This window comes from Pan paniscus, chromosome 9 (assembly GCF_029289425.2).
Source record: "Pan paniscus chromosome 9, NHGRI_mPanPan1-v2.0_pri, whole genome shotgun sequence".
Lineage (NCBI taxonomy): Eukaryota > Metazoa > Chordata > Mammalia > Primates > Hominidae > Pan > Pan paniscus.
This window is the reverse complement of record NC_073258.2, coordinates 59,173,207-59,185,367: the sequence shown is the minus strand read 5'-3', so window position 1 is coordinate 59,185,367 and position 12,161 is coordinate 59,173,207. Positions and strand designations below refer to the sequence as shown.

At 43.9% G+C, this 12,161-nt stretch overlaps 1 protein-coding gene and 1 non-coding gene across 2 annotated transcripts in view; one reads left to right on the top strand and one right to left on the bottom strand.

Annotated features, from left to right (window-relative positions):
• Positions 1-6,428, bottom strand: part of LOC100985167 (olfactory receptor 9Q1) — a 153,402-nt gene extending 146,974 nt beyond the window's left edge. The window contains exon 1 of the mRNA XM_003826388.4: positions 6,205-6,428. The gene's annotated coding sequence lies outside the window, so the exon portion shown is untranslated. The remainder of the gene's footprint in view (positions 1-6,204) is intronic.
• On the top strand, positions 3,494-3,603 carry LOC112441212 (U6 spliceosomal RNA). Its single transcript, XR_003029160.1, has one exon. It is a non-coding gene; the product is annotated as a U6 spliceosomal RNA (small nuclear RNA).
• Positions 6,429-12,161: the final 5,733 nt, after the last annotated feature.

Below are 12,161 nucleotides of genomic sequence, written 5' to 3'. Positions count from 1 at the left end.
GAGACTTTAAGAATTATAAGCAGAGAAGCAATGCTATTCTTTTTACCCCTTAGAAGGGGCAGGTTTGGAGGGGAACAAGATAAGAGCCAGAGGCCGGGCCCGGTGGCTCACGTGTGTAATCCCAGCACTTTGGGAGTCCAAGGCAGGCAGCTCACCTGAGGTTGGGTGTTCAAGATCAGCCTGGCCAACATGGTGAAACCCTGTCTCTATTAAAAGTACAAAAGTTAGCCCAGCGTGGTGGTGGGCACCTGTAATCCCAGCTACTCAAGAGGCTGAGGCAGGAGAATCACTTGAATCCAGGAGGCAGAGGTTGCAGTAAGCTGAGATTATGCCACTGCACTCTAGCCTGGGCAACAGAGCAAGACTTAATGTCAAAAAAAAAAAAAAAGGAGGAGGCAGGAAGGCTGGGTTAGGAGGTTGTTGCAAGTATAGCATGGGGTGATGGTGACTTTAACTGCGGAAATGCCAGTAGGAGACTGAATATGACTATTAAGAGATAGAATCAACATAATTGGGTTTGAATCCACACTGGGTTTGAATTTAAGCTCCAATATCAACTTGAAATATGTGACCATGAGTGAATCACTAAATAATCCCATTTTTTAAAAAACAGATAATACAAGAGTTCCAAAGAGATTACTTCCTATCTCATTTTAGAATTAAATGAGAAAATATAATATCTCCATTTTTGTGCCAGTTTTAAAATACAGCCCCAAATTCTTGAAAACTCTTCCCATCCAAAAGTGAGGTCTATGGCTATTCCCATTGAATCTGGGTTCTGTGACTGCTTAACAACAGAATAAGGGGGAAGTGATGCTGTGCCAGGTTCCAGGCCCAGGACTTGGAAACCCCAGTTTCCTCTTCTTGCTTCTTGAAACCCAGTCACAGTAGTGTGAGGAAGCCTATCCAGCCTGTGGAAAGGCCTAGGTGGAGAGGAACTAAGTCCCTCAGCCCTCAGCCTGGCCAAGCTTCCACTGACAGCCAGCAGCAGCGTACCAGCCAGATGAATAAGCTGTCTGAGAAATAGATCATTCAGCCCCCAGTTGAGCTGGCCAAGCTGACACCAGCCTTCCCTTCTGAGCTCTCCCCAAATTAAAAATCTGTGAGCTAAATAACTGATTGCTGTTTAAACCACTAAGTTTTAGGCTGCTTTGTTATGCAGTAACATAAATAAAGCAGTTATACCCTAGTTGTGTAACTTGGGCAAATTATTCACTATTTCTGACCCTTTGGAGAAAAAGAAATAGTGTTTTGCTACAGTCACAGATTCCTGAACTGGAATTTGAATCCAGGTTTGCCAAGGTCTAAAGCCCTTGCTCTTTCCCCTATAAATAATTAGCAAGTTCCTTCTGGCTTCAGAATTCCTGGCAATGAAAGCATGTAGAGATACAAAATGAGAAATAAACAAGTTCAAAGTTTTCAGATTTCTGCGTGCGTCTTCGCCATGCCTAACATCCCCACAGTGGGAAGTCTATAAACATTGGCTTCCTCTCACATAATTGCATTGCAGCCCCAGACACTTCATGCTTCTGTTGGCTCAAGGAAATTTCAGGATGCAATTTCCACCCATTTATCTCGTTTGCAACCTCACTTACAATGTAGCAGCCTCCAAACAATGATCACCCTTCCCAGTGGAGATACTGCACACAGATGCTCTAGAAGTTTGACTTGACTTACGGTGTTAGACAGTTTCATAGTCAAATTCTCTGAAAAATTCATTATTTTTCATAGTCATGGAGAGGATGAGATTTAGAGTCAAACAGCTCTGGGATCAAGCCCTGGGTCTGCAATTTACTAGCTCTCTTGTGTCATCTATAAATTCTTACTATTTTTCTAAATCTTACCTGTCCTTTCATCTGTGACTCAGGTTTGATAGTCCTGTCTTCACTAGGAAGGCTTTTTCCTTATCTCATTCCTCCAAACTTGTATGCAGGTCAAGCAAACAAATGCAGAGGGCACCTGCTCTGACCTAGGAACCACGGTGGAGGGTACAGATGCCCCCAGCATCTACCCCAGGGTCTGGTACAAAGCAGGTACCCCCAACATCCATCCTGAGGCCTGATGCAGAGCAGGTGCCCCCAGCATCCACCCTGGGGCCTGGTACAGACCAGGTTTCTCCAGCATCACCATGGGGCCTGGCACAGAGCAGATTCTCCCACCATCTGCCCCAGGGCCTGGTACAAAGCAAGGGCCACAAGCATCTATCTCAGGGCCTGGTACAGAGCAGGTGGCCCCAGCATCCACCATCGGGCCTGGTACAGAGCAGGTGCCCCAGCATCCACCCTGGGGCCTGGTACAGAGCAGGTGCCCCAGCATCCACCCTGGGGCCTGGTACAGATGCCCCCCCCGACATCCACTCTGGGGCCTGGTACAGAGCAGGTATTACTTTTTAATACTTTCAGCTCTCTGATCCATGGCTTAGAGAGAGAGTGCCAGAACCTGTGGCCTTTGTATCAGGCCCAGATTAGCTACATTGAAAGGATCTGCTCTTGTTTCTCAAAAGCTGAAGGAGGGGTAAAGAAGTAGGATATAAGAGAGAAGGAGAGAGGGACAGCCGACGGCTTTTTATCCCCTTGCATCCAGGCAATGATGCATTTCACCTGTGGGCTGAGATTTTTTAAGAAGCAGGAGCAGTTTCCCCACTATCTCTTTCCCCATCATAGAGCCAACAGCTGGCAGGATCCTAGATCCCTGAAGAAAACGACTCACTTCTTCCTGGAGCAGGGATTACCCAACATTTTCTGTAAAGGATCAGATTTAAATAGTTTAAGCTTTATGAGCCACAGGCAGTTTCTGCCACATATTCTTCTCTGTGGGTTTATTTTGTTTGTTTTTGCAACTCTTTAAAACGTAAAACCCTTTCTTAGCTCATGGTCCATACACAAACAGGCTACAAGCTGGATTTGGACCATGGGCTGTAATTTGCCAATCCCTGCCCTAGACTCACACAGGACTGTTACATGAGCGAAAAAGAACACCACCTTACTGTGTCAAGCAGTAGTTACCCTACTTTATGGACACACATACCACCTCTGCCACCACCAAGCAGCCAAACTGTCCTCAAATTATCTGTTGTCTCTTGTTCTGCAGAGAAATGGGAGACGGGGGACAACTGATACCCAGGGTTTGGTTGGACATGCGTGGGCAATTGCACCTGCACAGAAGCCCAGTGAGTCCTTACTGCTCCCCCTACCCTAATGCTAATTAACAAACTGCAAGGGAAGCTTTTCTTGAATTCCAAATCAGAAACCCAAAATCTAAACTGAATGATTCTAGAAAAATGCTTGAGTCTCCATCAGTTCTTCCTCTACTGCCTGAAACCAAATTGCATTCTTTGAGAGACTCAAGAAATGAACTCAAGTTGTCAAACAGATTGGATTGATATATGGAGAACAACATTCAAAGAGTTAAAAGAATAAAATAATTTTTAAATGTCTCATTACTTCTTTCTCTAGTGTATATTAATTCACATTGATTCATTAAAAAGATTAAGATAGTACTCACTTCGGCATCATATATACTAAAATTGGAATGACACAGAGAAGATTAGCATGGCCCCTGAACAAGAATGACACACAAATTTGTGAAGCATTCCATATCTTTTTTTTTTTTTTTTTTTTTTTTTTGGTTACAGAGTCTTGCTTTGTTGCCCAGGCTGGAGTGCAGTGGTGCAATCTCGGCTCACTGCAACCTCCGCCTCCTGGGTTCAAGTGATTCTCCTCCCTCAGCCTCCCAAGTAGCTGGGATTTCAGGCACGCATCACCATATCCAGCTAATTTTTGTATTTTTAATAGAGACACGGTTTCACCATATTGGCCAGGCTGGTCTCGAACTCCTGACCTCAAATGATCCACTCACCTCGACCTTCCCACAGTGCTGGGATTACAGGCATGAGCCACCATGCCCAGCCATGTTCCATATTTTTAACAAGCCTGCACATGTACCATTGAATATAAAAGTTGGGAAAAAATAAAAAGGTTGAGAGACAGAATTTCACAACTATCTAACTCCTGGAAATTTTTGAACCTATTAATTTGTTAACTCAGTGAAGTGGTTTACTCACAGTTCTATGCCTGCCAGTTCCTCATTCAAGCATTCATCAAGGAGACCCTGAGTTCTAGGCATGGTACCAGGCATCAGGCCTCTAACCCAAAATGAGTTGCAAGTCCTGCCTTTTAAGAACTGTGTCTTTTAGGAAAGATAGAGAAGTACTCAAGGGTTAGAACAGAGATGTGATGAGCTAATTGCAATGTGTCTGGTAGAACAAAGTAGGGGGCAGTGAAGTTGGCATAGAAGGAAGACAGGACAGGTAAGATCAAGAAACAATTTCCCAATTAAATCACACTGAGGGTGGGGGACGGTGGAAAGAAGGCAATCCTTAACTGACAAAACCAAGTGCGGTAGAGGGAGGGGGAGGCACCCCAGCAAGCCAGGGGAGAGACAGGTGGAAGTAGCTAATATGCCCAGAGGAATTGTTAGAAGAGGTTGTGAGGTCCACGGAGAGAGTCAGGAGAGCATAGTGGTTAAGGCTACATTCAGGCATTAGACCACCTGATGCCTTCAAATCTCAGCTCCACCACCTTCTAACTGAAATCAAATGAAAGCAACCTAGATGGGAGGCAATGCCTAACCCAACAGAATGAATATCTGATGGAATCATTGAAGTCATCAGAGACAAGTCTAATGAGAAACTCTTTCTGAGCAAGAGTTCCAGAGCATCCAAATTCTACTCCTCTTCCCCCCTGCACCAACACGTCTTCGGGTCATGTGTTGGTAGGAAGATGAGCTTCTCTCCAAAAAGGGAGAAAGGAGGCCGGGCGCAGTGGCTCACGCCTGTAATCCCAACACCTTGGGAGGCTGAGGCGGGCGGATCACAAGGTCAAGAAATCAAGACCATCCTGGCCAACATGGTGAAACCCCGTCTCTACCAAAAATACAAAAATTAGCTGGGCATGGTGGCGTGCGCCTGTAGGACACACCCTATAGTAGCACGGCGGGCACCCCAGCTACTCAGGAGGCTGAGGCAGGAGAATCTCTTGAACCCGGGAGGCGGAGGTTGCAGTGAGCTGAGATCGCGCCACTGCACTCCAGCCTGGCGACAGGGCAAGACTCCGTCTCAAAAAGAAAGGGTCATTTACGGAGCCCCTCCCATGGGCTAGATTCTGATGGGCTGATACCATCTGGCTTAATCCCCACAATATTGTACTATGATCCTATGAACTATTCTTGATATAGAGGTGTTATTTGTCTTGGTTTTCACGCAATTGAAATCACTGAAGGCTCAGAGAGACAGTAAGTAACTTGCGCAAGATCAAAGAACTACATGGCACAGAGAAGAGCCAAACCCCAGAGCTTCTGACAAAAAAAGCCTCCACACCGTGCCATTTTCCTCTGCCATCTCATTTCACCCAATGACAACGTGCCTGCAACCCTGGCTCCCTGCCCTGACTCTGAGGTTAATTTCCCTGCAGCTCGGAGCCCCGCCAAGGCTGGAGGAATATCCCACAGGCTCCAGTGAGCTGCAAAGCACAGTCACACTCCCAGGGCTATTAACAGCATCCGCTTCCTCTCCAAGGTTCAGGGAACTTTATCCACCAAGTGCCATGCAGGAAAAAAGAGGTCAGCCAGAGAGGAGAGGGTCACATGGGGCAATCACTAAATAAGGAGAAAGGCCGCACAGGAACTTGGCCCAATTTGGTGTCCTCAAAAGACGGTGCTCCCTGGCCAAGATTTTCCCTAACAAATATGGAAAAACAGTTTGAGGCCCATGCACGAAAATTAAAACTTGGTTCCTGTAGCTATTTGCTTGTGTAGCTACGTGACAAGCCTGGTGAGAAAGGCTGGATTTCTCCCTCTTTCAGTTCTCTCCACCTGGCATCTGGGGGCCTAGTCCCAAAAAGTGAAAGGAACTGGAAAATAAACTTACTAAGATCCAGGAAATGATTTCAAAAAAAACAGCCAACAAACCGAGGTGAGCAGGCGCAGTGGGTGGGTGTTATGAGACAGACAGCGGGGCTAGGAGATGCCCAGGATGAAGCCCGGAGACCTGCTCTCTGATTCCTCTTGGGTCTAGCTCATCACAGCCTGCTTCCCCACTCCCACTGCAACGTGACAGCAACAGCACATCTCACTTTCCAACATGCAGACAGCCCCCTGTGTTAACAGCACCGTCTCTGAAATCAGTGGAGCTGCATTTGACCCTACCTTCGTCAGGCCGTAGCTGTGAGTTTGGGAAAGGCGTTTGATCTTTCTGAGCCTCCGTGTCTTCATCTTCAAACAGGGAGGATAACATGTACATTGCTGGGCTGGACTAAAGATGGAAGGAGACATCATTAAGGGAAAGTTAGGGCCTTTGCTCCTTTCGCTCCCTCTACCATCTCTGTGTGGCATCCTCCTGCACTTCTTCAATTCCCTGCACAAGGGCCACCTTAACAGAGAGGCCCTTTCTGACCACCTATCTGAAAACGCAGTTCCTTTCACTCTCTGACCCTCTTCTCAGTTTGATTTTTTGGGTCACAGCTTCATTGCCATCTGGTAGATATTTATTTGTTTGTCTATAACATCACGCACACACACACATACACACACACACACACACAAAAGGAAGCTCCTTGAAGATAGTGCCTTTGTTTGTTTGTTCATTACTGTGTTGCTAATGCCAAAGTCACTGACATGTAGTCTACATGCAATAAATATATACTGATGTAATAAAAGGATGGCTGCATGCTCCTGATTGTACGTTGGCAGTGTACTTAGTTTCCTTTCCATTTCTAGCTACCTGTTTTTAAGGAAATTTAAGGAAAAGGAAGTTCAACAATACTTACAGAAAGGTCAATCAATTTGGGTGTTGTCCGTGCAATTACTGTCAACGGACTACAAGACTGACAATGCCTGCAGGAATGATGTCTTGTATATCTGGAGCAGCCTGCTCTCATGGCCTTGGGTGGGAGGCAAATTGAATTGATTTCTACAAATAATTTCTTTTTCTTAGCTACAGAATTTAATTCTAAATTTCCCGGAAAGCTGTACTCTATCAGCTGTTTTCAAACTCTGTTCCACCAAGCCCTAGGTTTGCTTAGTTGCCAGGTAGCTGGGAAGAGGAAAGGACCTAGTATATGGGGCTCTCAAAATCCCTGCTTCAACCAGCTAGTAAGTGACAGAGTCCAGATGAGAATCCAGCCCAGTCTGACTCCAGAGCCCACCATCTTTCCATCATACCACCTCCCCAGGGAGGGTGATATTCCTAAAATAAAATCTGATCAATTAACTGGGCGCTTCTCTCATTATTCCAGGACTTCAATACTGAGCAGATACAATCTGTTCCTCAAAGCTACTGACATATAGTCTGCCTATGATGGGAACAAATGGGAAACTGAGGTATAAGAAAATAAGTGGGAGGCTTCTCCAGCCATATATGTGACAGAGACCCCAGACCCAAACCAAGCCAGAGAGTCCACTATAGCAGACAGGAACCAAGGTGAGAATCAAGCTTTCTGAGCTTCTAGCTCCTAATCTCTAGGCAGGAATAATATCTATTCTTGTTGTCTCTCAGAACATTCTGTGAATTGATGAGATAGTGGATGTGCGGGTTCTTTGAAACTTTAAAAGTACACTCTGGTAAAACCTGCTTACTCTTTTGCTTCTATTGCTTATGGACTATGCGGTGACCACAGAATTTCAATAAAGGGACAGCATGGGAATGGCCATCTGGTGGGACTCTGGGAATGGTCATGAAGCTGCCCTGGAATAACAAAAGCAAATTGATTTTGTTTAGATTGTAGGTTTGAGGTGGCTTGAGGAAGCAGATGGAGATGAAGGAGAACTAAAACCCCACAAAGTCCCTCGGCACCCCTACTCTATAAGAGCTTAAGCAAATCAGTTGAATTCTGTGTGCCTCCATTTTCTCACTTGAAAACTGAATTGATATTTAAAACCACAATGACTCTGTAAAAGAGCTTTTGGGCCGGGTGTGGTGGCTCATACCTGTAACCCCAGCACTTTGGGAGGCCGAGGTGGGTGGATCACTTGAGGTCAGGAGTTCGAGACCAGCCTGGCCAACATGGTGAAACCCTGTCTCTACTAAAAATACCAAAACTAGCCAGGCATGATGGCATACACATGGTAATCCCAGCTACTCAGGAGGCTGAGGCAGAATTGCTTGAACCCAGGAGGTGGAGGTTGCAGTGAGCCGATATCACACCACTGCACTCCAGCCTGGGTGACAGAATGAGACTCTGACTCAAAAATAAATAAAATAAATAATTTTTTTTTAAAAAAAAGAGGTTTTGAACAATAAAAAATGAGATTACAAACTGGGAAAACTCTGAAGAAAAGATTGGGCTATACCAAAGTCAGGAATCATACCTCTAGATTTGGTATCCATTTGATTGATAACATTCCTTCCATACACCACGCCTTGCATGCTCTTTGGATATAGGCCTCTAGAGGAGCCACATACCTGCCTCCCACTGCTTCTCTAGTTTCCTAGTGTCTTCTCTGGGTGAAACACCAAGGCCAAGCATGCCCAGAACCTTGGAACTGGTGGCCAGGACAGGTTATTGAATCTCACTGAAGAACAGAGACCCCAAATTCAAGGATCACAGTTTCTCTGAACCAAAGGGAGAGGGCACAGATCTGCCACTGGCTGAACTGGAAAGAGAAGTAACAAGAATTGTAGCTGGCTATAAGATGCCTCATACTCCACGTATGTACCTGTAACTCTCCCAGGGGTGACCCATGGGACCATTTCTCCATGGAGGTTTAAAGCTCTCAGACAACAAAGAAAAGAAAATAATAAATTATGAAAAACTTTGTCCCAGAGGGTATGCAGAAGCTACGTGGGAGTTCCAAATCTGTAGATTAGGACGACGGATGCCTCAGAGTGGAGGATGAGGGGCCAACCAGGGAAGATTCCGTGACAGCTAGACTCTTTGCCAAGGTCTCTGACTCCAAACTACTCTAGAATATGGTGACACGAAATCTATAGAGTTCAGATTTATCACAGATGCAGTGAGGCCTTCCTCAATAGAGTGGGTCAGATATCACCATCCACCTACCTGCCCCCTATCCCCCACTCCTGGAAAATAATCTGCAATGATAACACCAGACATTACTGAGTAGCCACTCTGGGCTAGGCTCTGTGCAATATAGATGTGAAGTACCAGCTTCAACCCTTAAGGAGCTCACAATTCCATAGAGGCTGTGACTTAGGGTCACTTTTAACCTGAATGTTGCTGTGCCAAATTGCCTTCCTTTCAAAGAGTTAATCTGGGGCATTTGATGATTGTTTACAGGCTGGGCAATTGTTTTCTCCAAAAGGGAAATACGGTGTTAATTCAATATAAAGCAAAAAGAACATCAGGGATGGTGAGTATCCACTGTGTTTGATCACAGAAGGCAGCTGGACCAAAGCTGGCAAAGCCCAAAGGCAATATAGATGACTTGTTCTTTAACACATCTTCAACGCATAGGATCATTTTCTTTGATTTTGTATGACTTGGGTCCAGCCTTAATGTATCAGGTGCAAATATCTTGTCTTCCCAACTAAACAATAAAGATCTTTTACCACAGGGCCATGTCTTATATTTTCTGCATTCCCAAAAAGCCTAGTGCAGTACTGCTCAGTGTAAAACATCACAGACTTGTGATAAAAGAAAAACTTTAGCTGAATTAAATTTAAAGGAGTTTAGTTGAGCAATGAACAATTCGTGGATTGGGTAGCCCCCAGAATCACAGCAGATTCACAGAGACTCTAGGGGTGCCTCGTGATCAGAACAAATGTATAGACAAAAAAGGTAAAGTGATATACAGAAATCGGAAGTGAGAAACAGTGAGATTGGTTACAGCTGGACGTTTGCCTTATTTGAAGGCAGTAATATTCAACAGTCTGTGAGTGGTTGAAGTATGGCCGCTAGGATTAGCCAACACGCAGCTATTGTTACAGGTGCACACTAGTAAGTTAGGTTTTCAATTTTATATATTATGATGATGAGGTCTACAAAATTGTATATAATTGTCGTTCCACTGTAATCTATTACGCTATGTTACAGCTCATCCACGAGGACTCAGCTATAGAAGTACGGAGTCCTTCTCAGGCCATATTTAGTTTGCTTTAACACTTGGACTTGAATCCTACTTAAGCATCTTCATAGACTTGCTACCTTTCTAAAATTAGGAAAATAAAACTACATGACAAGGATGTACTTAGAGATAAATAAGGAAACAAAGTTGAGGGCTTTGTCCACCTGACAGTAGACATAAGATCGTTATACCACAACACTTCAGGCTGCTCTAGGCAGGAAGGATGTTGAACCGTGCCGTATCTGCATTCCCACTCAATGGAAAAACCTCTTTGCAGCTCTGACCCAATCTGTCAATGACTCTCACTCTGCAAATCTAAAAAATAAAAAAAATTTAAAAATTAAAAAAATCCTCTTCTGCATTCACATGTGAGGCTGATCAAAAGCAACTAGGAAGAACACCATGTCTTCAGGCCAAGGACATTCAGAGGGAAACAGCCACCTGGAGAACAAAGGAAATAGAGGCAAACTCCAAACCTCTGCTCTCCAGCCCAGGCCCCACTGGTTCCTGCCTTTCTCCTCTCCTTTCTGGAACACTATGTCTTTCTGGCTTTACAGTGTAAACCAGTACAGCCTTGATAGCTCCTTGAGTTTTGCCACTCTATCTGTTGTCCCAGTTTCACATCACAAAAGTTCAGAAACTGAGCAATTAAAGGCAGAATTCTCCTCTGTGTGTGAAAGTAATAAAAGAGGCTTTGAATGATCATATTCCTATTATTTTCCTCTTGCCCGAGGAATCAAATATCCCAACCTAGAAACCGGGACACATCGGAGGAGGGGCTACAGAACCAACACTGGCAAAGGAAGAACACAGACTAGAACAAAAAGCCAAGAACCTTCACCACCCCTCTGAGAAGAGATTTGAAATCATTCACTGTACTTCCAATTTTAATATATGATGATGATGATGATGAGGTCTACAAGATCATATATAAATCTCCTTCCACAGTAGAGGCTCAATCTCAACATGTTGTTTTTCAGCCTTAACAGCATTCAGAAACAGAGTCTGGCACAGTATTTTTTGCAGGCATTTCTTTTCATTGTATTTTTATCATGAAATAATTCAACTTTATACACAAGAAGGAACATAATACAATGTTTACTGCTATCCAGCTTTATCAATTATTAACTTTTGGCAATAATTATTCCACATCCTTTTTTTGTAAAAATATGATTGATAGACTGAGAGAAACAAAGACATATATATATTAATAGATGATGATGATCATGATTATAATGGTGAAGATAGATAGATAAATCGATGATAGACAGATAAAAATGTAGATACAGTTGAGGCCTTCTGTTTGTTTTCAGTCCCATCACCCTTGCACCCTCCCCTCCTCCTCAAAATTAACCAATATGGTAAATTCAGTATTTATCATGCTCACAAATGATTCATACTATTTGTCATCCATGAACATTATTTTATTTTATTTTGCATATTTTAAAATAGGTATAGTGGATTAACCTCTACACTTTGCAATTTGCTTTCTTCTTAGAGTGTTGTTTTTAATATTTTTATGTTGATACTTGCAGCTCTAGCTCATTCATTTTAATTTCCATGTATCTTCTGTTGTATTTTTTAAAACTGTATACTTATTCATTCTCTCATTAATAGGCATTGAAGATGTGTCTAATTTTCTACTATTCCTCACAATAAACATTCTCATGACTCGTCTTATTGTGCGCATCTGCAAAAGGCTGTCTAAAGGAGTGGTTCTCGAAGTGTGGTCGCCTGCAGCAGCAGCATCACCTGGGAACATGTTGGAAATGCAAATCCACTCCTTCCTCGGACCTACTGAACCAGAAACTCTAGGAGTGGGGTCTAGCAATATGTGCTTTAACAAGCCCTCCGGGTGATGCTGAATCAAGCTAAAGTTTGAGAACTGCTGCTTGAGGGTGACCTAAATGCACACATCTCACATCACTAAACAATGCTGAATTGCTCTCCAAAGGGGTTGCCCCAACTATATTCCCACCAGCAGTGTTTGAGAGTTACCAATTTCTCATACAAAACCAGCACGATGTAATTACAATCCTCTGACAGTTTCCGCCATCTGTGGGTTAGGCATCTTGTCAAAT